This window comes from Pholcus phalangioides, unplaced genomic scaffold (genome assembly GCF_987345545.1).
Source record: "Pholcus phalangioides strain wild (caught in Gottingen) unplaced genomic scaffold, Ppha-v1.0 ptg000007l_1, whole genome shotgun sequence".
In the NCBI taxonomy this organism is placed as follows: domain Eukaryota; kingdom Metazoa; phylum Arthropoda; class Arachnida; order Araneae; family Pholcidae; genus Pholcus; species Pholcus phalangioides.
In genome coordinates this window covers 91,521-117,260 of record NW_028301600.1, presented here as the reverse complement: position 1 = coordinate 117,260, position 25,740 = coordinate 91,521, and the positions used below count along the sequence as shown (strand labels likewise).

Sequence of the window (25,740 nt, the reverse complement as noted above, 5' to 3'; positions counted from 1 at the left end):
GTTTTGTTGATTCGTAGAGGTGCTCACTTCAGCAGTTAATAAATCCTGATCTATTCTACTAGGTTGCTTCAGATCAACAAGAGAAGTAAAGAGAGCCCGGGGGAGGGGGAGGGGGGGGGGGCTTACACGGGACCTACCTTTAAAGGGGGGGGGGTACAGGGTAAAATATTTCCTCTCATCACAAGCTTTCAAAAAACATTTTAAATTTACAGAAATTAATGAAAGCAGTACAGATATTTTTATACGATATTTCATTAAAATTATTTGAATTTAAATTTTTAAATTCAATTTTTATCTCTTGGAGGTCACGGGGGGGGGGTATACATTATACAATATATTATTATATCCCCTACCCGCGTATCTCTCGAGAATGGGGAGGGCAGCCGAAGCCCCCTTGGTCAATAACGGTTCTAATCTAGAAGGTTTTGGTCCAGTTTACTTGATTTTGCTGACAAGTGGGGTTGGGAGGGGTAAAAACCCATAAAATTTTGCTTAAGTAATACTTGAACGGTCTATAGTTACGGCCCAACCACTTCCTTCTGGAACTATTTCAACTTTTCTCCAGCTCGGAAGGTTTCAATCTGTTGTTAACACTTCTCTTACAGTGTTTACGCCGCTAAATTAAGGGTTCGAGAGTAACTCATTCCTGCTCCTCTGTGATTGGTCGAGTTCACTAGGGAATGTCGGATTTTTAGCCGCTAGTGACTTGAGCAGCCATGTTTTCTGTGCTGTTGCCAAAACTCTGAAACTAAATACTTGACTAATAATGAGTTGCCAGAAACAGAAATAAATAAATAGTTTGTCCATTAACATAATATTCTAACACTTTCCCTTGTTAACAAAACAAACAATTCCATTACAATACAAGTCCTATTTTAACGGACAGTGTCACTAATCTTGGCTTGTGCAATGACTTTGCCATCATATCGGCCAACTGATACTCTGTACAGATCTTTTGTACTGCAATCTCTCCTTCCATCACTTTTTCACGAATGAAGAAATGTTTAATGCTAATGTGCTTTGTGCTGCGATGGAATTCTGGATTTTGTGCGAGTCTTATAGCTGCGTTATCAATTTGGATCACTGGAACTTCTTTAAGTTGTACAACTGCTCTGTGCATCCTTTGCAACCAAATTGCTTCTTTACAGCATTCATTTGCTGCAACAATTTCTGCTTCAGTGGTCGATGGTGCTACCATAGATTGTCGTTGACTGAGCCATGAGATAGCTCCACCAGCATACAAGATCACCATTCCTGCAGTTGAGTGACCAGTCTTTTCACATCCTCCAAAGTCAGCATCACTATAACATTCCAACACTCTAGGATTGCAGTTATATCTGTAGATAATGCCTTTACTTGTGGAACTTGCAATGTATCTGAGAACACGTTTGGCTTTCACCCAATCTTCCTTTGAAGGATTCTCTAGCTTGCGTGATAAAACTCCTACACTGTATGCTAGGTCAGGTCTGGTGCCTACCATAAGATACATGATAGCTCCAACTACTTCTCTGTAAGGAAATGAGTCATCGGCTTGTGATTCAAGACCATTTTCCTCTGACGGCACTTTCAAAATAGGTGTATGAACTGGTCTACAATTTTCCACACCAAATTTCTTTAACACTTTCTTTGCATATGCTTGTTGGTTAATTTTGATATTTCCATTGGTAAACTTTTCAATTTCCAATCCTAAGAAGTATGTTGCTGGTTTACTGGCAACTTTAAATTTCATTTTCAACTGTTTAATGAAATCTTCAGCTTCTTGCTGATCAGTTGCTGCGACTAGGCCATCATCAACATATAAAGCTACAAGTAATTTTCTGTTGTTATGATCTCTGATGTACAAACAAGGATCAGCTTCACTTGCTTTGAATCCTTGTTTCAACAAAAAATCTCCAAAACACTTGTTTCAGCAGCGAGGAGCTTGCTTAAGACCATAAAGACTGTGCTTGAGTCTACACACATTACTTGTCCCATCATTATAACCTTCAGGTTGTTGCATATAGATGGTTTCTTCTAGATCACCATATAAAAATGCTGTAGAAACATCAAATTGAGTCAAATGCAATTTCTCACTTGCTGCAATACTGATTATCGAGCGTATTGTTCCTAACTTGGTTACCGGACTGAAGGTTCGATTGTAATCAATACCATGAAGTTGACTGAATCCCTTAATTACAAGTCTCGCTTTATACTTGTCAATACTACCATCTGGATTCTTCTTGATACGATACACCCACTTACAAGGTATAGCTTTCAATCCTTTAGGTAATGGCTGTAGAATCCATGTACAATTTTCTCTTAAGGAATTCATTTCAGAGTCCATGGCTTTCTTCCAAAACGTACTGTCTGTACAATTGACTGCATCTTGATAAGTTTCTGGTTCATTTGCATCAGCCATGAAGACATTTGCCAACATAATGTAGTCTTCAAACCTTTCAGACTTTTTTCAACTCATTTCTGTTCCTGAGCTTGAAAACAGCAAAGTATCAATACTTTCTACACGGTACATCAAATGGTCCACATACATCTGTAGAGATAAGTTCTCCTCAGGGACGCTGGAAGTAAAACATGATTGGTATTGCTCGCTGCGTCCACCTAACTTTCGGTTTCGATATATGGTGTGACCATGCGTACTGCTTTCAACAAAAATGTCCCGTTTTGGACTTTTTCGTCAAATTCAAATTCCACATTTTTTTCGCCATTCCTCGCTCATATATCTCTGAGGTTCCAAAGAATATTGGAGTTCTCTGTCTGAACAATTTATTCGTGGAATCCCCACCCTAAAGCAGGGCACCTAGGCTTTGATCTTAGACGGGCCGCAGAATAGACTTTTTACTATAGTGACAGAGCGGGGGTCATGTGTGTGTTCGGGGCCCTCTATAGTGAATTGATGCAAATTAGCAGCCTCTGAATTCCAACCAACTCCGTATTCTTAACAGCAGGGACGTCGGGAGCGTTTTGAACTTGTGGATTCTTGTCTTGTTCTTATAAAGGAAATTTTGATTTCTGAATAAGTTCGGGGGGTGGAGGGTGGGACCTATGTCACAAACTATCGCGGGTGATCGAGCACCCACAGAACCCCCCAATTCTGACAGATCTGTTTAATATGGCTTTGGACCCCCCCCCCCAACCAATCAATCAAGAGTGCCATGTCAACCAACACTGCCAGTAATATTCACGACCTTCCGAATATGTTGCATCGTCACACTTTTCACGGGCCCTTTTGTAGTGGATTTAATAGCATGAAAAAACAAAAAATAATGATAAAAAAATGTCCCGGGCCCCAGGACTAGAGATCGGCCAGGCGTACCCTTGTGGGAGCCACTGCTGAATTTTAAAAAAAACCACAAACATTGTTTAAATGACAGAAGTTTGTTTTTCCAGAGTTATTCATACAAATAAAATTCTAAGAACTCATTTAGATAAAAGTGGACTTACCCCTTGAAGTTAAGCAGAATCTACTTCATCAATGTGTCACTACGAAATTCTTTGAGGCAACAAATATTATGTAATTGTCCTTTTTTTGCTCAGAATAATGATGTTTCATCATTCCAATAATGCAAATTTGAGATCACTTTTAGGAGCGGAACGTAGGAAACGGTCGCATTCCCTATATGCAATTGATCATCCAACAGAGATGAGAAAAATTTGCCCCGCACACATGACATGGAAAGTTCTTGGACAAAAGTATATGGCTGGCTGTGCAGCAGTAGAAACGAGTTTTTTTCCTCATGTGGCAAATACTGTATACTGTATATCTACTCAAAAAAATAGCAAGGGACTTGAACCACTGGCAATTCACTCATTGTATGCTTTTATCAGCGGCTTCCTTTTCATTGAGTAAAGAAAAGAAGGACAGATCCAATTATTGTTAATTGAATGCACGTGTTCAGTATGTACAGTCTGCAAAAAACGACTTTTCTTTTTTCGTATAGAAACGTTTGGTTCAGGAAAAAAAGCCTGTAAGTTGCTAACAATAGCCGTTGTAGTAATTTTGAGGGCCATGGTGCCCTCGGGCATCGCGTTGAGGACCACCGAGCACCAACAGGAAGCAAATCACAGGGGGGAGTGTTGAATACATGAAATGGCGGGAAGATGACAATGCATTCGGTCAGGGAGGTGTTAATTTTAAGCACAATCCGGTTTTGTAAACCCCAGGGATAAACGACGCAGACCCCAGCAAGCGTCAGACGTTCATGGCCCCCACAAGGGTGAGGCTGACAAAGCTCCAGCCTTGGGAGACGATTCGCATCATTTTTTGTTTTTTCACGGTATATATTCACCATAATGGGCCCACAAAAGATCCCAGCCTAGGGGCCTTGCTCTAGGATGTAAGGGCCGTGAGTGTTCAATATTTGCAGAAATAATTACAAATATATGCTTATAATAAATTTTTATTTCTGAATCTCGTGGTGATCTGGTCCTTGCAATAAACCGCTTTTCCGAGTCCGATGCCATTTCAACATCAATCAGACCTCGGTATAACGTCACACCTGAGTACCGAATAAATATGACTTCATTAACGGGGTGATTTAATAACGAGTAAACGTTTTGCCATTTAAGCTAGCAGGATTTTAAGAAACTGACATTATAGGCGTGTTGACGGTAACAGTGGTCGAGGTTATACCAAGGTATCAATGATTTCCAGAGGGCGATCCATGTGGCTTTCTCATGAAGGAAGGTGCCTGGCTGGAGTCTCGGGAGGAATTTTTTTCCGATTTTTACCATATAAATTCACAACAGATGGGGAGGGGGAAATCCTGTCCTGGTAGCCACAAAACATCTCAATCTAGAAGCCTTGTACGATGACGTGGGAGGCCCATTGCTGAGAGATACTTTACAGATAAATTATATTGAATGTACACTATACTGTTCTGTATTTTTATAGGGCTGTGATTCCCAATCTGTTTGTTGCAGCACTTTCTGGGTGCCACGGACAGGGTTTTAACTAAGAGTGTAGATAATTGCTGTAGAGTGTGGGGGGGGGGGAGTGAAACAAATGTAGTTTTACATCACCTCCACAGTGATCACCTCCAAAGTCGATAACTTTGAAAGATAGTTTTTGTTTCCCCCTAAAATTTGCCGTCCTCTCAAAATTGCTGCCCAAGGCCAAAAGTTTTTGTGAAAACATCACAGCGTTTTACATGCCGCACGTTATTTTTCTGCAATGACTGATTCAAACAAAACTTAATTTCTTTCAAATTAATTCCCTGGACCGACAGAGCCATTTGAGGCCCCCCCCCCCTCAATAAATTTTGTGAGGGGGCTGAGCCCCTCCCCAATAATTTCTGAGAAAACAATGCAATGTACCCTCTCTCCTGCGTACACACTTGAGTCTTGAATATACGGAATGACCAGCACATTCAGCCCCCCCCCCAATGTTTTTTTCATGTGGGTGCCTCTGCATGCTCCCCAACATTGGTGGGGCTGACAGGGCCCGGAATGATTCTTGTCATTTTTTTCATTTTTCACGCTGTAAATTTACTATGTAGAGGCCTGTGAAAAGTTTGGCTAGGGGACCGCCAAGATTCCAGCCTAGGCGCCCTACTACAGGATGTGAGGGCCATGCCACGGCATATTGCGATTAAGCTCTTTACGTGGGCAATACATCCAAATTAATTTTATTAATTAATCAATTAAATTATTTTTGCGGTGAATAAATACTCAAAAGTGCATTTTTTTGGTGGTACTAACAACGCTGATTCAGAAAAGATGTCAACAGCAACAGAAATTTCAGGGCATGCGATGATAATGCCTCTCGATATAACAATAATCCTTCTACAACGATATTTTTTCTTGGTCCACAATCGTTATATCGAGGGTTCACTGCATTTCATTTAGCTATTGTTTATTTGTCTCAGTGTTATTATTCATTTAGTATTTTGTCAAAAATGTTTTGGCCCGGGATCCCGAACTCGATAAGTAAAATATGGCTCTCAGAGTGTACTTGTTTTGGTTTCAATCATTTTTTATTGGCCTATTTTTTAACCTTTCTTTTCCTCCTGCATCGTCTGGAAGACTCCTTCTCCAAGGGTCACGTTCAAAGAAAAGAAGAAGAGATACTTCTGAGTTTTCCGACAGCGGGAACAAGAAAGGACCAAAGCACCTCCACCCCATATCGTCTCCAGATGCCATCCAGAGATGCATGTCTTTGGGGCAGCTACGATTGGCATCGAGGGAGAATTATAATTGGAGATCGAGTGTCGTCGTTGACCGTGAGAAAAATACTACAAATTGTTACAAAAAAGAAAGAAAAGCGATTTTAAAAAAAGTATTAAAATAAAATTTCGAGCAGATTTTGTACTAAACTTTTTTTGAGACAATTTTTTTAAGCATAAAAATTGTTTTTCCGAGCCAAATATGGGAAACGTATCCACTTGAATTTTTTTTTGGGGGGGGGGGGGGGAGGCTGAGTCGGTCCTTCAAAATTATTGGAGGGGCTTGGGCATGTGGGCCGGATACAAGTTTACGCCTATATGGGGGGGGGGGAAGTGGATGGTGGCTTTTACCGTTGGCAGTGCAGAAAAGTAATTTAAAAAAAAACATGCAAATTAAAATAAATATAGTGATTTAAAATACTTTTTTTTAATTAAAAAATTTCCTTCACTTTTTCCATTGTACAACATGATGTATATTTCATTTGTGTATGCGCAGAAAAGAGATGCACAGGGCATTTTTGTCTCAATTTTCATGGTGCATGCAATCAGTGTTTGATCTCATTTATCGAATCATCTTTTCTTTCATGCACAAGAATCATTGTTGAGATTTGTCTTCTGTAAATATAGAATGCTAAAATGATTATTCACATGCGTTTTGGAAGTAGTAGCAGAGAGGTTTCTTGGTGTTTTAGACGATAACTTCATGGTGATAATTAAAACGTTGTGTATCTTTCTTCTTATTTGAAGTCATTTATGAATTTTTTTTCACAAATTCTCCCTCACACTGTCAGAAGTCCATGAAAAAACAAATGTCGAACCATTTCTCCTTCTTCTTTGAATCTCAATATACAGCATCTCATTTTATTAGGATGCTTTGTTTTTTTTAAGACATGTTTCTGTGTGTTTGTTTATTTATATTTATGTTGAGCTTTGGATTTTAATTTTGGTAATAGCGCTAGAATAAACGATTCTGTAGTCTGATTTTTTTTTTTTTGCGGTATAAACTTCAGGTAACAAAGCTATCATTTTTTTTATTGCATTTATTATTTTTTATTCTATTTTATAAGTTTTATTTTCTCAGCGGCTTTTTTTGTACTTTTTAACTACATCGATGAGACTATTCACTGATGTTTTTAACCAATTACACGGCATAATAGCAATAAGCTTCCTTATGATTTTCAGCAGTAAATGAGTATAAAGTAATGAAAAAGTAATGGATATAGAGCAGCTTTTTCAAAGTATGCATTGCTGTTTCTAGAAGCATCGCCAACCTTTATGTGGAGTGTCGCAGCGAGCTTGAGATATTGATTTGTGCAAGAAGTTCTTTTGTACGGGAAAATAGCTATTAATCTATCCTGAAGAGCCGCTGACGAATCATGAATTAGGCAAGGGAGCCGTGGTTGACAAAAATTTGTGAACCATTGGTATAGGGAAAAGTGTTCTACTGAGAGAGGGATTAACTTTACAAAATATTTGGGGTTGCCAATGCTAAAATAAAAAGGCGAGATATCTTGTCAATGCCACTCAAAGGGTTGAGATTCGTCTGAAATCAGCGATGAAACGTACTGTCTCAAGTCTATTGCTGTAATTACCGTTGTGGTATTCAGATTCTATGATGCTCATTTTATTCTCATGCTTAATGGATATACAGGGTGTATGGGAAAGTCCCTTGGACCTGAAATGACTGGCAAAAAAGAAAAAGCTACAGCTATGCAACTCCTCACATGGAAAGAGTCCCCAGAATATGTCTCAAAAATTTTAATTAAAAAAAAAAAAGCGCTTTCAGCGCAATATTTGAGCTATGTTCAAATGGTGATTGGTATGATTGGTATTGCTTTAGCAACACGAGCAGATATGTTCTGGCATCCCTGGTTCTCCTAGTTTTGTGGCTTTCTCTCTAGTGCCGAACTTCAAACGATGAGCCTTGCCATAGATACAGGCTTCACATAACTGTTTATCAATGTTGACCTTGATATTAAGTTCTTTTTCCATTAATGACTTCACATGCTGTTTATCTTGATGTCCCCATCTTTCATGGTAAAGCTGAAGAAGAGAATCATACTTGCTTGCCATATTTACTTCGACTGGGGTTTCTAGTAGCAGCACTTTAATTTCAGCTCTGAAAAGACCACCACTGATATCTCGTGATCCACTAAGGACTGCTTTGTTATTAATTTTCAGATAACATTTTCTCGATGTTGATTCAAATACACTGTTCTAGTTTCTGTCTTGTGTTGCTAATACTGAAAACAGATTCTTGCTAATATCAGGAACGTACCAGACATTTTGTAAATTTTTGAATTGTTTTCTACCATTTACTATGGCCATTATTTTTATTGTACCTTTCCCTACGGCTGGTAGTACTTTTCCATTTGCCACAGTTATACCATGTGGATATTCAAATTTTTCAAAGTCTACGAAGAAATTACTACTCTTGGTAACATGTTTAGATCAGGGTTGGCAGGTTTTTGACACACGGCAGTTTTTGACGGTTTAACTGTCACGTCAAAAACTTCTGTCAAAAACCTTTGTCAAAAACCACAAATATTGCTTTTCAATATAAAAATTCCCATTGGAAATGCCCACGTTAATTGCATGTAATGTTTAAAGTGACTATGTTATAGAAAGAATAAATATTTAATGATATTATAAAATAATTTTCTACTCTACAGAATTATTTTGGACAAAATATATATGGTTTTTCTTTATAAAATATAGAATTTGAATAAAGCATAGCATAAACACTGGAAGGAAAACTATGGAATGATTTGACATTCTCTGATTCAAAATGATTCTTGACCTTCCAAAATTACTTCAACTGCTTGCATATGTGTGCATTGATATAAACCATCTGCTGTACTCGTTTTACAGCAGATAAGAGTTTAAAAAAGTTTATTACATCATATATGTAATGTTGATTTCTGTTATTATTAAATTATCTAGATAATCACTGATATAATTTTATTGTGCATAACAATATCTATGCACAATATTCTCTTATTGTGCATTATACTCTTAGTGTTAGTTATACTCTTATTGTGCATTCCCCATCTTGAAATATATCTAGCGATCAAAATACTAAATTGTAGAACTAAAATGTCATTTAATTTGGCAACGCTAGCTTGTACATGAAGCTTAAGAAACTCCTGTAACTTATCCTTATTCAAGCTTAGTTATTCTTACTTCTGCACTATGATATGGTATATTTACTAGCATTTATAATGAAATGGTTTTCCAATTGAAGTTGTATTTAATTTTAAATGTGCAAAACAAATGCTTTGGGTATCAAGTCGTGTCGGCTCTGCTTTGGTTGAAAATACTCTTTAAAACTCAGTGAATGTCAAACTCTGTGAACACCCTGAGCTCTAAGAAATTTTTATATGAAAATAAATGAGTTTAATTAGTGTATTAACAGATTCTGTGAGAATTTTTACATGGAATAAAATTTTGGGCAGATCAGAAAATTTAAAATATCAAAATAGATTCTCAGTAATTACACTGAAGAGCCAAAAAAACTGGTACACCTGCATAATATCGTGTATGGTCCCCGTGAGCCCGCAGAAGTGCCGCAACACGACATGGCATGGACTCGACTAATGTCTGAAGTAGTGCTGGAGGTAATTGACACCATGAATCCTGCAGGGCTGTCCATAAATCCGTAGGAGTAAGAGGGGGTGGAGATCTCTTCTGAACAGCACGTTGCAAGGCATCCCAGATATGTTCAATAATGTTCATGTCTGGGGATTTTGGTGGCCAGCGGAAGTGTCTAAAGTCAGAAGAGTGTTCCTGGAGCCACTTTGTAGCAATTCTGGACGTGTTGGGTGTCGCATTGTCCTGCTGAAATTGTCCAAATCCGTCAGAATGCACAATGGACATGAATGGGTGCAGGTGATCAGACAGGATGCTCACGTACCTGTCACCTGTCAGAGTCGTATCTAGACGTATCAGGGGTCCCATATCATGCCAACTACACACGCCCCATACCATCACAGAGCCTCCACCAGCTTGAACAGTCCCCTGATGACATGTAGGGTCCATGGATTCATGAGGTTGTCTCCATACCTGTACACATCCATCAGCTCGAAGCAATTGGAACCGAGACTCGTCAGACCAGGCAACGTGTTTCCAGTCCTCAACAGTCCAATGTCGATGTTGTCGGGTCCAGGCGAGGCGTAAAGCTTTGTGTCGTGCAGTCATCAAGGGTACACGAGTGGGCCTTCGGCTCCGAAAGCCCATATCTATGATGTTTCGTTGAATGGTTCGCACGCTGACACTTGTTGATGGCCCAGCATTGAAATCTGCAGCAATTTGCGGAAGGGTTGCACGTCTGTCACGTTTAATGATTTTCGTCAGTCGTCGTTGGTCCCGTTCTTGCATGATCTTTTTCCGGCCACAGCAATGTCGTAGATTTAATTTTTTACTAGATTCCCGATATTCACGGTACACTCGTGAAATGGTCGTACGTGAAAATCCAAATTTCATCGCTACCTCGGAGATGCTATGTCCCATCTCTCGTGCGCCGACTCAAACTCACTTAAATCTCGATAACCTGTCATTGTAGCAGCAGTAACCGATCTAACAATTATGCCAGACACTTGTTGTGTTATATAGGCATTGCCGACCGCAGCGCCGTACTCTGATTGGTTCCATATCTCTTTATTTGCATAAGCATGCCTGTACCAGTTTTTTTGGCTCTTCAGTTTATAATTTCAAAAGTAAAACCCTTTAATCAACATAAAAGTGTTTTTTTTATTTAGCATATCTATCAGGTTAAAAAAACTATTTGACAAAACTGACAATAAGTTTTTACTGTTTTAATACTGATTAATAGTTTCTGAAGTCTAAAACCTAACTCTGTGTCTAAAACTATTTGACATCATTGACAGTAAGATTTTGATAGTTTTAATACTGAGTTAGTTTCTGGGATCAAAAACCTAACCCTGGTACCCTATTATACATATTTTGAATAAGCAGCTCTATTCCACTTAGCAAATTGAACACAGGTAATGAGTAGCTTAGATAAATAAACCATAAAATTATATTTTGTATGTTCTACACTCTTATGTTGAAAAATTCAAATTGCAAATTATAATTAATATTTTGTTTTAATTATTGTAATATATTAATGTTTAAAAATAAAACATTGTAATATACAAAAAAGTAAGTTTTTCATACCTATATTGTTCAAAACATTATCAAAAAGCATTCATTTAGGTTTTTGATGGTTTAAACCAGTTTTTGACAGTTTAAACCTGTTTTTGATGCAGCACCCAACCCTGGTTTAGATGCACCATTATCTATATACCAATCATCACGATTCACTTCTGCAGCGAAAACATCTTCATCTACAGCCAAGAGAGTCCTACTAACAGCAGCAGCAGTACCACCACCATTACTCTGATATCTTGTGGAATGACTTGAACTGGGTTTTGGTGGTCTACCATCAGCAATCCATTTACGGCAGTTCTTGACCCAATGTCCTTTCAGATGACAGTAATTACACATACTATATTTCTTACTTGAAGATGTGCTTTCTTCTCTTTTCTGATGATTCTGGGTATTCTGTTTGAAACTTGCAACTAGTGCTTCATGACCTGATTCACTTTCATTGATGTCTGTTCTTAATTCCCGCTCATGAGAACATAGCTGTGCCGTTAAATCATCAACAGTTCTTTTTTCTTCACTCAGGAGCAACCAACTTGATTTGAAGGCACAATAACTTTGAGGAAGAGCAACGAGTATCTTACATATCAGCAGCATATGTGGAAGCTTGGTTTCTTGTTTACTTTCTAAACCTTTATTAAGCTCATTCCACAGATTCTTCAATTTGGATAAGTTTGCTGCCATATTCTCAGTTGATGACCACTTAAATTGGAAGAACTCTCAACAAATGTTGCACAGTTGATTTTCAGATGTGGCTTCAAATAGCTTGTGTAGCTCTAGCCATACATCCCTAGCACAGTCAAATCTCATTACTTTCTGTAATGTGTCCTCTGTCATTGAATTTGTTAGAACCATCATAGCACAGTTATTTGCTTTATTATACTCCTTCAAGTCATTCTTGTATTGACTTACAATAGTTTCTGATGATCCATCCAATGGCTTCTCTGGCAGTTGCATTTTCCCATTTACTATATCTAAGGCCTCACCATAGAAACTTAATGCAAATTTTATCCTATATTTCCACAGTGTCCAGTCTCCTTTGCCACTCAATGGCTTGGCTTGAATCTTGCCAGCTTCCATCCTTAAGAATTTCACTTGTAGGCTTCTTGACTGGAGTTAGGCTTAGGAACTCTGTTTACTCACACACACAGCAGAGTCAGCATGAAGAGACCCCATAACCTCTTGTTATTTTGGATCTGTTGATATATCCTTATTACTAATGATGTGTGTGAGTGTAAGTAATTATAACCAGAATATTTAATTGAGATTTAAACACTTAAAGTGAGAGACAACATCTGTTGCTGTTCAGACTTGAGCATCTATGTTTTCTGTGCTGTTGCCAAAACTCTGAAACTAAATACGTGACTAATAATGAGTTGCCAGATACCAAAAACAGAAATAAATAGTTTGTCCATTGAAATAATATTCTAACATGGTCTCTAAAACCTTACAGCATACTCCAGTCCAGAACGAACTAAGCCTTGAAAAAGCGGAAGAATGACTTTAGGAGAACGCGAAGAGACCTTTTTGAAAATGAGACCAAGCATTCTGTTCACTTTTTTGACCATCGCTGAACAATGTTCAGAAAACCTAAGCCGCTTGTCAATGAGAATTCCCAAATCGGTGACCCTAGTTGCGTCTTGGATAGTGACACCATTCAACTCGTAAGAGAACCGTGGGTTGTTCGAACCAAAATGAGCGACCATGCACTTATCAACGCTAAACGTCATGCTCCATTCATTTGCCCATGCTGCAATCCTGTTTAAGTTGGTCTGGAGCAACTCCCTATCGTTTTGATTCCCAATTACCCCCATTAGCTTCACATCATCTGCGAATTTGCTAGTAATCCCATCGATACCCTGATCAAGTTTATCGATAAAAAGTGAAAAAAGTATGGGGCCAAGGACACTTCCTTGAGGAACTCCACTTGTGACGCCTGTCCAACTAGAAAATTCCCCGTTCACCATAACTCGTTGCCACTGTAGCGTAGTGGTGAACTCATTTTCGCCAATGATGTAACAAATCATTATTCTTGATTAAATGATTTTTAATTTTAAATAACAATATATGTACATTCTACATTTTAGTTAAAATACTTTAGTGCAGACCACGTTGGTGGCATATCCATTCACTATCTCGGTTCTTCTCTCTCTAAGTTCTTATCTCTCCTTAGAGGACCCAGTACTACCTCTACAGGAGCAGGTGTTTCCAACCAGCAGATGCTTCGACTGCACCTGCCGGGGCAGTCCACACAAGTTCAAGGGGTAGGATTCGATGGACGTTACAGCTTCCTCCCCCCTTAAAGAAATTTCCATTGGGATTTTCACAATGGAAATTCACAATCTAAATTAACCACAAACAAGCTTATAAGAAGATTGCAATAAAATTATATTAACACTTATATAGGGGTATATTACCACTGAAGTACCATGACAGGCAAATAGAGGCACAAAAAAAATTTAAAAAAAAACATTGTTCCCGATACATTGCAATTGAATCACAGAAAAGCAAATTTGAAAAATAAAAAAAATAATATGATACGTAGAATTTTCTGGGTTTATATATAACCGAATTCAAAATAATTTTTGAACAACACACAAAAAAAAACAATTCTTCATTAAACTCTGCAATTATAATGGAATAATATAACACAAAAAAATAACAAGAAAAAATTAAAGCATTCATACATATAATTTTCGAAACATTCAACAAATTGCAGGTCATTCGGGAATATTACGAGTTAGCACATCAGCATTCCTATTTTTGCGACCAGGTCTGTGCTGTATCTGAAAGTCATATTGTTGGAGTGACAATGCCCAACGAATCAGACGCTGGTTTGTGCTACAATTCTTCTGTAACCACACGAGAGGATTATGATCAGTGACAATCAAGAATTTTTGACCATCTAGATAATAGTGTAAACGTTTAACAGCAAAAACAATGCTCAGACATTCCTTCTCAGTAGTGGTGTAGTTCTTTTCTTTCTGAGAAAAAGTATAGGATGTTCTTTTCCTGCACTATCCTCTTCAGCTAAAATGACACCCATTCCCATATTTGACACATCAGTCTGCACAATAAACTGCTTAGAGAAATTTGGTGCATATAGCAGTGGTTGACTAACTAACTTGTTTTTCAAACAAGTGAAACTCCCATTACACTCAGGAGTCCAGATGATTTCTCCTTTTTTTTCTTTCCCTTTTAAAGCTTCTGATAACGGTGCAGTCAATACCGAAAACATAGGAATGTAATGACTATAATACCCTACCAATCCTAAAAAAGCTCTGATTTCAGTTTTGGTTTCTGGAGTAGGAAACTTTTCAATGGCCTCTATTTTCGCTTCACATGGTTTCCTATACCCCTGCCCAACTATATGACCCAAATATTTGACATGATGTTAGGCGAAACGACATTTTGATGGTTTTAGTGTTAATTTAGCTCCCTTCAAGCATTCTAACACTAATTCGACATGTTTCAGGTGCGTCTCCCATGACTCAGAAAATATAGCTATATCATCGAGGTATGCTACAGCAAAATTTTTGTACTCCCTTAGTATTTCTGCCATAAGTTTACTAAAGAAATATGGAGCATTTTTCAGACCAAATGGCATTTGTAGTGGCCTGTACGTTCCGAAACTGGTAACAAAAGCGGCAAATCTTTAAGCTGTGGGACTCAATGGAATCTGCCAGTATCCTTTGGATAAATCTAATTAGGTAATCATTTTTGCTGATGAAACTAATTCAAGCCTTTCCTTTATATTTGGCAATGGAAAAAATTCGGTGCATATCACCTCATTTCACCGGCGATCATCAATACAAGGTCTGGGATCCTTATGTGGTGCTTCAAATAAGATCATTGGTGAGATATAATCTGATTCCCCTACTTTAATTATTTTCAAATCTAACATTCGTTGAATTTCAGTTTTTAAAATACCATTCTGTCGTTGAGAAATCTTATACGGTCTAGCTCTGACGGGCTTATCATTTATCAACGTGATATCATGTTCAACCAGATGGGTCATCCCTGGCTCATTAGAAAATATCTCAGAATATTTGTTCAACAAATTATGCAATTGTTCAATTCTTTGGGGATCTATACGTTCGAGCAAGTTGCTTTTCTGGACAATGTCTTCAAAATTGAAAATATTTGGATTGGTATCCAAATGGGGAAAATCTATATCATTGTCCGTGTACCCATCATTTCCTACGCAGTCTAAGAAATTAATGCTCTCGGGTCTTTTGTAATACTGTTTTAGCATATTTACATGATATATTTGTTCTTTTCTATCCGGAAGCTTAACAATGTAATTCGTCTTGGACAGTCTATTTTGAATTACACCGGGACCAGTCCACTGAACTGCTAACTTATTCGGTTTAGAAATTGCAAAAATAAGAACTTCGTCAACTTGCTTAAATTCCCTTTTTGCAGAATTTTTATCATACCATTTTTTTCTAGTTACCTGTAATTCTTCCATTTTGCTAACTGCCAAGTCCTGACACCTTTTCATCCTATTTATGAGTTTAAGAACATATTCTGTAACAGGACTTTCCTCATCCCCTGACTGTGTCCACTGTTCATACACTAATGTTTCTGGAGTTCTTAGATTCTTCCCGTGCACTAGTTCTGAAGGAGTGAACCCTGTACTTTCGTGTGTAACTGTGCGTAACGCTAACAAAGATAGCGGAAGGTGTTTTTCCCCAATCGGGCCCAGATTCTTCACACAGACACCGCAATAAACGTTTGATGGTTCTGTGAAACCTTTCCACAGGGTTGGACTGTGGGTGATACACGGAGCTGTGACTCACCTTAATCCCAAATCTCTGAAAGAATTCCGAAGTGAGAACACTCGTAAATGATGTCCCTTGGTTACACTGTACTTCTTTTGGGAAACCTATCCTGCTAAATATCTCGAGTAGTGCATTGACCACACTCACTGATTTGATATCAACGACCAGTATCGCTTCTGGGTATTTAGAAGATAGACACATGGCTGTAATGTTGTACTGTTTCCCAGTTGGAGTCTCTGGAAGAGGTCCACAAGCGTCTATGTTAATTTTTGAAAATACTTCTTGAATAATGGGAACCAATTTGAGAGGTGCCTTCTTCTTTTTGTTAGGTTTTCCCGCTCTTTGACATTGGTCACAAGTACTTTGACATTGGTCACAAGTACGCACATATTCCTCCATATCTTTATAACACCCAGGCCAAAAGAAATATCCACAGAGAGCAACAGACCTACAAACAATACAATTCAATAATAATACATCACTCACTTCACTTCTGAAATATAGATGGCGGCACTGAAAAATCAATCACAATACTACATACGCACTCAGACTGTTAGGTACAGTTACACTCCCGGTGCAAATCACTAGGTAGTAAATCGCCCATAGATGGTGATAGACCTGAGTTGTACTCGGTTTGAAAGAAAGAAAGTATCGATTGGTAAGGGACAATTCTAGGTTATAGTGTCACAGGGAATTTTTCTCTAATAGGGTTGTTAATAAGTGGAACCACTTACCCCTGGAGATAGTAAATTCGAACACAATTGACACACTTAAAAAGAAATACAATAAACACGTTGGGGTAATCAATCACTGAAAAATCAATCACAATACTACATACGCACTCAGACTGTTAGGTACAGTTACACTCCCGGTGCAAATCACTAGGTAGTAAATCGCCCATAGATGGTGATAGACCTGAGTTGTACTCGGTTTGAAAGAAAGAAAGTATCGATTGGTAAGGGACAATTCTAGGTTATAGTGTCACAGGGAATTTTTCTCTAATAGGGTTGTTAATAAGTGGAACCACTTACCCCTGGAGATAGTAAATTCGAACACAATTGACACACTTAAAAAGAAATACAATAAACACGTTGGGGTAAATCGAGAAGCCACCCATACTTAGAATAAGACAACCATAAGTATTCTTTCTGTGCATTGTATAATAATCGGACAGTAACAGGCGGCCTTGGTCGCGCAGCAATGCGTCGTCCGAACGTGCTCGATTGGATTCAGGTCAGGAGAGCACGCTGGCCATTCCATATGCTGTATTGTTTAAGCTTCAAGCATGTTCTCCACCAGACGAGCTCTATGCGGTCGGGCATTATCATCCTGGAAAACAAAGGAATCTCCAATGGCTCCAGCGTAAGGGATGACATGAGGTCGCAGTATCTCGTCTGCATACCTTCGGGCCGTCAAAGTGCTATTCCGAATGATATGCAAGTCCGTACGTCCGCCTATGCTGATTCCACCCCATCCCATCCAACCAGCTCGTCTGTATTGTGATCTTTCACGAACGAATGCAGGGTTATTTCAAGTGCCCCTGTCCCTCCATACCAGAACACGTCGGGTGTCACACTCCAGACTGAATCGGGACTCGTCTGTAAACAGCACTTGGCTCCAATCATGTTGCTCCCAATCTCGATGTTCAGCAGCCCATCTTCTTCGGGCCGCACGGTGGAGTGGGGTCAACGGAATGTAGACCATTGGCCTACGTGCATAGAGCCCTCCCTCATGAAGCCGATTACGTACTGTTTGGCTGGACACCCTTCGTCCTGTTGTCAAGAGCAACCGTCTTTGCAGCTGCGTAGCATTCTCTGTTCTGTTTCGACTGGCTGTTAACCGTATATACCGGTCATCAGTTGCTGTAGTGGCGCGTGGCCGACCTTGCCCTGGTGGACGTCTAACATTTCCTGTTTCTTGGAATCGATTCCACAGCCTTGCAACAACACTTCTGGTGACTCCAACAGCGTCCGCGACACTACGTTGTGTTTGCCCAGATTCCAGTCTGCCTATAACATGCCATGCCATGGTTTCGGTAAATCCCGTTTTTGAGACATCCTCAAGTCACCTTGTCTCCGCAAAAAAAAAACAACTCCGCAATCGAATTTCACAGTTACGGCAGTAAAACAGACGTTTCTGCAACATCCCGATTTCTGCCCTTATCTCCTTTTTCTGGTTTTTGACGTCATGAACTTTGATTTGCATATGAAGTTTTCTTCTTCCGTTTCCTGCTAGGCTTTAAATTATGGATGATTCATTTTATGTTACTTATCGGTATACATCTTTGCGTAATTTTGTTAAAACCATGTGCTCCCCTAATTGTTTTGAGCAGTGTATTTTATCATATATACATATCGCTTCTAGTTTTTGTAATTGTATTTTTAATTGGGTTTCTGTATTTCAGAAATATATGACATCCATATTTGTTATGGGCATCTTTTTCTCAGCCATCTCGTGGGGCGTTTTGCCTGTTGTGGCATTGTATTTGTATCTATGAAATGTTCCTCTGTCCCGAACAGCATGCCATAGAGCTAATATTAAAATCTGTTAAAACAGAAAGTTTGACGTTTGTAAAATAAAATTATTTTACAAACTTCATTTTTCTTCCATTTTATTTTTCCGGTTTATTCTTCCAGCTACCTCTGAATTTGTTGTAGTAAAAAAATAAACTTCAACTCGAATGCTCTACATGTCTTAAGAGAAAATAGAGGCAGAGGAGGAGGGTTAGAGAGGAGAGATTAATTTTTCATGACCAACGTGCAGGTGTTTTGCAAACACATGCCAGGAAGAGGATTCAATTGTTGGCCACGAAGTGAAGATGGGTTGAGAACGTAGCTCACTCTTTGTGCATTATGATTGGTTGAACTGGTGGTTTGAGAAATGGTATGATACATTAGTTCAGGAGTTCTCAACCTTTACTCCACAGGGCTCTAATGGCTCTGCGTGCCCTTCCCAGGTGCTCTGTGAATGCCACTGATAGTGTTGTATAAATATGAGTTTGAGGACATCTTTGCATTCAACTTTTTACTTTTAACTTTATGAATCTGTTTTATCTGTTTTAAGTTATGTAATTTTTTTACCACGTTAACCAGTTTGTTATGAAGTTATGTTTTTAATAAATTAATCATTTAATTTATCAAAATCTGGAGTAGTAGTAATATTTCATGGAGTCAGATTAATAAATTAATAAGTGTTATCATCATGCAATTTTGAATAGCAATTTTTTGAGCCCGCATACATGGTAGTACAAAATTATTGACCAGACTTCCAAACAGGGTTTAAGCTAGATAAAAAATTCCTTTAGCAAAAAAGCGAAAATGGGGGGAAAAGCTTTAGCAAAATGCTGCAATGCTAATGATTTATGGTAGGATGTCTTCTTGTTTCGTACCTCCTGTATGTATTTTTGCGAAAGTGGCTGCTACTTCTTTTGCATTCTAAGATTTACTTTCGCATTTTGCAAAAAAAGTGACTGTAGCTTAAACCCTGCTTCTAAATGGTCAAACCAGACTCGCATATTGTGATGGTGAATACAGAAAGACTGTTCAAGCATTTTTCATTGCTGTGCCAAGTCAACCAGTTCTAAATTGATTGTGTTCGATGTCAATGTTGCTGACTGTAGCAGAAGGACAGTGAAATTTTTTATTCTGTAAGTGAAAGTTTTTTGGTATTTTCTTTGAGACATGTGAGGGTCTTGGTTCATTGTGGATTGCTGCGGTTTTCTGTCTTGTTCGATGGCCATTTCACTGAAATTATCTATCCATAGATAAATCTGTATGCAATCACAAATGAATTCTGAATTTAAAAATTTTTAGTGAATTCATAAAAAAAGAAAAAAATAAATTTTACAAAAATTGCAGAAAAATCTGACAGCGGTTGGAGAATCAGGGATTACTCGTGACACTTTTCGTGCTCCACTTTTCTGTGATTCAGATCCTGACTTATGGTTTTTGCAATGTGAAAGTCAATTTATCGCAGCAGGAATCACTGGCGATTTGACAAAATGTCATTGTATGGTATCAGCTTTAGATGCAAAAGTACTCTCGTACCTGAGCAATCTCTATCTGGTTCGCTCTCCTCCCACTAAAAACTTACTTGATTCTTGAAGATTGAGTTTTGAATAGTTTCGACAATCTGAATCTGCGAGATTGAAATTGCTATTTCAAGAGCTACAACTTGGCGATAAAAAAACCTTTGCAACTCTTGAACAAAATGCAAAATTTGTCAAGAATGAAATTTCAGATGAGGCTTTAGCCACACTTTAGAAACAGCGGTTACCAGTAAATCTACAACAAATTCTTTCACTTTGCCAGGACCCCCTCAAATCATTGGCTGTTATTGCTGATAAAATTATAGAAGCTTCTTTCTTCTTCACACTCAGTTGTATCTAGTGTAGGCCCACCAAGCGCGACTTTCGAATCACTGCAGAGCCAAATTGAAAAAATTTGACCAAACAAGTCCAAAAGCTCTTTTGATCTTGTTCTCAAAGTAATCCTCCAACTCCTCGTCAGACTGTTTCATGATGCATGCTCTTTCAAAAAGTGTCAGTTGATCAATTTCTGTTCTGTTGTCTGCTACTTTTACAGTGCTCGTGAGAGATGTTACAGTGACTACTTCCACATGGGTAAAGGGCTAATATCTTGGAAGGGACAGAGCACAGGCCTTGTCTGGTCTGACATAGCGACTATATATATAATTGGTCCTTACATTTAAATCTTTCTTTTCCAAAGCTGCTACCAACTACCATTGAAATCAATTGTATTTCGATTTGTTGAGCCACATGTGACAGTTTATTTCTTCATATCTGACAGCTCCACTGTTGATGGAAATTATTTTATCAGTCTCAGGAAAGGGATAATGATGTGCAAACCAATTTCTCAATTTTGGCATGTCTTCATCGTCTCTAATAATACAAGAACGCCTCATATTCACATGCTGCTCAACTGTAAAAGAATTGAGACCACAAAAAGCTCTCAATTTCATCGCAAATATGTACTTTAAAATATTTCATCATTCCCATAGTTCACAGCGCAAGCACACTATCTGTGATCCCACGCCCATGAGTCAGACCACCATAACTTTCTATGGATTTCATTAGAGTTTGTTCGATAGTCATATCTAATTCCCAGCCATAACTTATTGCAATGGAAAATGGTGAAATATCCTTTTTCAGTAAAGTTGTACTACTCTCTTAGTCGGGTCAATTGTTTTTCGAGGCTTAGCATACCTTGCCAGTAGATATGCGAGCTCTTTGCAAAAAGAAAGTGACCTGTAGCATCATGATCTCCCCTTCCTAGCTCTATCAGCAATTAACACAAGAATCACCACTACACAAGAAGCAACACTAATCTTATCTAACATTACTCCCTTCTCATCAAATTCCAGGTCCAATTATTGTTTGTTTTTTTAAATATCAGCTTTTTAATCTTCAATAATCATACCTACACATTTTTCGTTCCGTCTAACAATTGATAAATCGTTCGTTTGTATCAAATAAAGCTAAAGTTATTGCACTTTCACTGCTCTGTAGCTTGATAACTATAGCCCGTAGAAAAAAAATCATAAACACAAAAGTCGTAACAAATTTTGTCTTCTACAATATTTTCATTACTACTTTTGCTCTATGATGCACAGAGAGATATTGAGCAAAAATCGAAAAAAGACAGAAAATTTCGACATTCTTTCACTATAACTCAGCTTGCACAGGGCTTTAGTTTGTGTAAACTTGGTTTTTTACTTGTGGCACTGATTCCTACAAAATATCCAAAAATTAGAAATACTCGACTTTTTGCAAGGAACAATGTATAAATTTCGAATCACTGCAGAGCCAAATCGAAAAAATTTGACCAAACAAGTTCAAAAGATCTTTTGATCTCGTTCTCAAAGTAATCCTCCAACTCTCCTCGTGAGACTGTTTCATGCTCTTTCAAAAAGTATCAGTTGATCAATTTCTGTTCTGTTGTCTGCTACCAATGTGGACTGGATTATCAATGTGTCCACTAACAGTGAAAAACGTCATCAAAATCTTGAAAAATGGGGGGGGGGGGACTGATTTTTGGCAGTTTTTTTCGGGGTGCTTGGCTTCTAAAAAATCTGGCTGACGCCTAAATTGTTTTCATTTGTCAATCCCTGTTCTCCACATTGAAATATCATTGGCGGCAAAATTTAAATATTCGAGTTCATCTTTGATAAAAACGGGCATTTTCATAAATGCAAACATCAATGATCATACACAAAAAAATTATTACATTAAAAAAACTTATTAATTCAATCCTTTTACAGGATGGCAAAAAATCAAAAACATCAAACCTGCATTAAAAATCTCATGTTTCCATGGTTTTGTGTAACTCCCACTTTCGTCAACAAACATGTTTTCAAGACAGGAAAAAGTTGTAGCAGTTGTTAACGTTTCCTTACTGTTGCATGACCATAGGTTCTGAGAAAAATAGCCTACTCTGATAAGTTTGAATTCAAAAAAAAGTTTCTTTTTCTCCCTCCTACCAGCACTTGTTTTGTCTTTTTCACTGTGACATAAGCTGACCATATTTCCCCGACAGAAATGAGGGGAATTGGGATTCCACGGTAAAATACGGGACATCACCAATTATTGCCAAAAGTAAACAAAGTTGCCAAATATTAGAGAAATAACAAAAAATCAAAATAGCGGGAAATGAAGCATTACTGCAAATTGGTGGATTAAAATGAATTCCACGAAAAAAAACGTTCACCAAGACAAATGTGGGAGATTAATGTTCTTATTTATAATTGTAATTATCATAATATAATTTATGAGTGGGAAAATAATTTCAATCTTTGACTTCAATAAAGAATAAAAATTCAAATAGGTTTCGTGTAAAAAACGGAAAAAACCGGGATGGCAAAAAAAAAAAAAAACAAAAAAAAAACCAAAAAAAAAAAAAAACAGAGACTGCCCCGGGAAACACGGAACGGTCACCTTACATCAAGTCAGTGCAGTGGAAGAAAAAAAAAAGTCCTACTAGTTTGATGATATATCCTGGCAGCACTGAAAAATCAAACACAACACTACATACGCACTCAGACTGTTAGGTACACACACAGTTACACTTCCGGCACAACTCACTGAGTAGTAAATCGCCCATAAATGGTGATAGACCTGAGTTGTGCTCGGTTTGAAGGAAAGTTTGATATCTATAAACTGACTCCAGAAAATAAGGGAAATTTGTCGAGCAAATATGGGAAAATACGCGATATTGCTAATCGTCGCCAAACAGCTTCCAAATCACGGTGAAATTGCCAAATATGCCATAAAACTAACCAAAACTTCTAAACTAATAAATCTTTTTGGATCACGTGATATTTCCCTCTTCCTTTGAGGAACATACAAACCGTATCCAAGGCAACCCACATGACAACTTTCTCGGCAGCTTATGAAAAATTGAAAGAACAAATGTAAATTAAAGAAATGTGGAAATGAAATAGATTTTTTTTCATTGATCGGTGCTAAATATTCATATTTCTTTATTATTATTATCATCATTATTATTTTGAAGTTCAAGTTATCTGCCTGTCCAATGTATCTCAATTGCTTCGAAATTAATTCAATGTAATTAATGAGCCATTATCAAAGCCGCAACTAGGGGGGAGCAGGTGGGTCTCATACCCCGGGCGCTGGACCCGAGGATGCGCAAATTTCATTCTGAAACCTCTCCTTCAGGATTACAGATGAGCGTCAAAATGCGCGCTTACCCCGGGTGACCAAGCATCTGGTTGCGGCCCTGGCCATTATTAATTGTTATAAAAATCTTAATCTATATGAATTGATGCAGTTGAATAATAAAAGGCAATATAAAGAGACAAACTAAAATTTTCACACTCAAGAAGATATAAATAAAAAGTTGAAATCAATGCACTACACATGCCTACATTGCTCTCTACCCTAGAGCCTCCTATCGAGAGGGGGCCGACTGTCCCCTTACATCCATTATTGACGTATCGAAAAAATTATTTTGGGTCAGAGCCAATGTTATCTGCCAACTTAGATTCAACTTCCATTTTACTATCCCTTATCGCTTACTTCAACAGTCTTCTTTTATCAGTAAACAATGATAGGTCACCACGTCCACTTTTATTCTCTCTGAATGCTCTTTTCTTTTCAAGATAAAAGTTCCGCACGCCATCCGTGAACCATAGAGGGTGCGATGTACAAACACGCTTTTTTCAAACAAAGGGAATAATGTCATGCAAAACAGAAGATAGCTTCGTACTAAATTCTTCCCATTGACTTACCACCCCTACTGATTCCAACCGGTCTTTGAAAACTTCCGCTAACCTTCCTCTCAAAACATCAAAGTTAGTTCTCCGAAAACAAGGAACCAGTCTTTTGTTATCAACCTTACCCGAGGAAAAGTTACAGGGAAATCTGACGATACGATGATCACTGGAAGAAAACTCTTCCCCCACCGAAACATGTTCAACTAGATCCTCAGAACTAGTAAGAACTAAATCCAAAACAGCAGTACCGCTAGTGGCTTCTGATACATGCTGATACAAAAAATTTTCGAGCACCAGCTTAAGAGTCTCTTTCATACTGATTTCCTGATGAAAGGTACTCCCAATCAATACCTGGGTAATTGAAATCCCCTAGTATGAGAACCCTCTTTCGCTTACACATGTAGGAAATTTCATCATGCAATTTGGCGATGTAGTTTTGATCCCTATTCGGTAGATTGTAACAAACCCCAACAATAAGTTTATGACGTCTTTTGTTCTCAAGTTCAACCCATATGGTTTCAATATCACTTCTCTGCACGTTACACTCTCTCGCCTTCAAACAGGATTTCACGTGTATCAACACTCCATCCCTTTTCCTATCAGATCTATTTCTCAAAAAATTATCGTATCCTGAGATGTGTAAGAAAGATTCATCCCCATCGTTTGCCCAAGATTCTGTAATGGCTATAAGATCCAGGCCCTCCACAACTATCATGGTTTCTAAAAAATCTTTCTTATTACCCAAGCTCCTGGCATTTATTTACACACATTTTAATTTGCCCGGTGATTCAGTGTCAATCGAGAAGCCGTCCAAGTCAGAGATGGGTAATTCCCCGTCAGTACTGTTGTGATTATCATTAACTAACCCGCATTCCCAACTACGTGGTCTGGGATTAAAAAACCTGACCTAAGACTATCGTAAACAAATACAAATACAACGCCACAACAGGCAAATTGCCCAACGAGGTGGCTGACTTAAGAACATCACGGATCCCCGAGCCATTTTTTGGATACCCTACCTACTACTGCTACACCACATATGCACCCCCCCCCCGCGGAACCCCCCAACGAATTGGTACCTGCGGGAATGTGCGTGTACGTTTAGTGCAACCTGACGTAAAGTTTGTTTCTGTGTAATGCTTGTTATGTGTAGTGCTGCCATCTGCCCCCAGTTTTTCTAACTATGAGTGAAGTGTATGATTGAATGATTTATCGTTGTAGGACTGTTGCTCTCTGTGGCGAGACTTTTTAACGGGGAGATCGGCTCGCATTTGCGCCTTGAAGTTGGGAACCACAGAAAACCAACTTCAGCCGACCACCACTGTGGGGTTCGAACCCGGATCCTCGCATCACGAGTCCGGCACTATAACCACTCGACCACCACA

At 38.3% G+C, this 25,740-nt stretch overlaps 1 protein-coding gene across 7 annotated transcripts in view; it reads right to left on the bottom strand.

Moving 5' to 3' along the window:
• LOC149084773 (guanine nucleotide exchange factor for Rab-3A-like) overlaps positions 1-25,740 on the bottom strand; it is a 199,237-nt gene that overhangs the window by 162,561 nt on the left and 10,936 nt on the right. For 5 of the 7 annotated variants that reach the window (XM_089232511.1, XM_089232512.1, XM_089232515.1 and 2 more), the window contains exon 1: positions 22,412-22,541. The exons of 1 other annotated variant lie outside the window; for it this stretch is intronic. The gene's annotated coding sequence lies outside the window, so the exon portion shown is untranslated. Of the gene's footprint in view, positions 1-22,411; positions 22,575-25,740 lie in introns of those variants that run through there. One more of the 7 variants, XM_089232508.1, reaches the window with a different exon arrangement.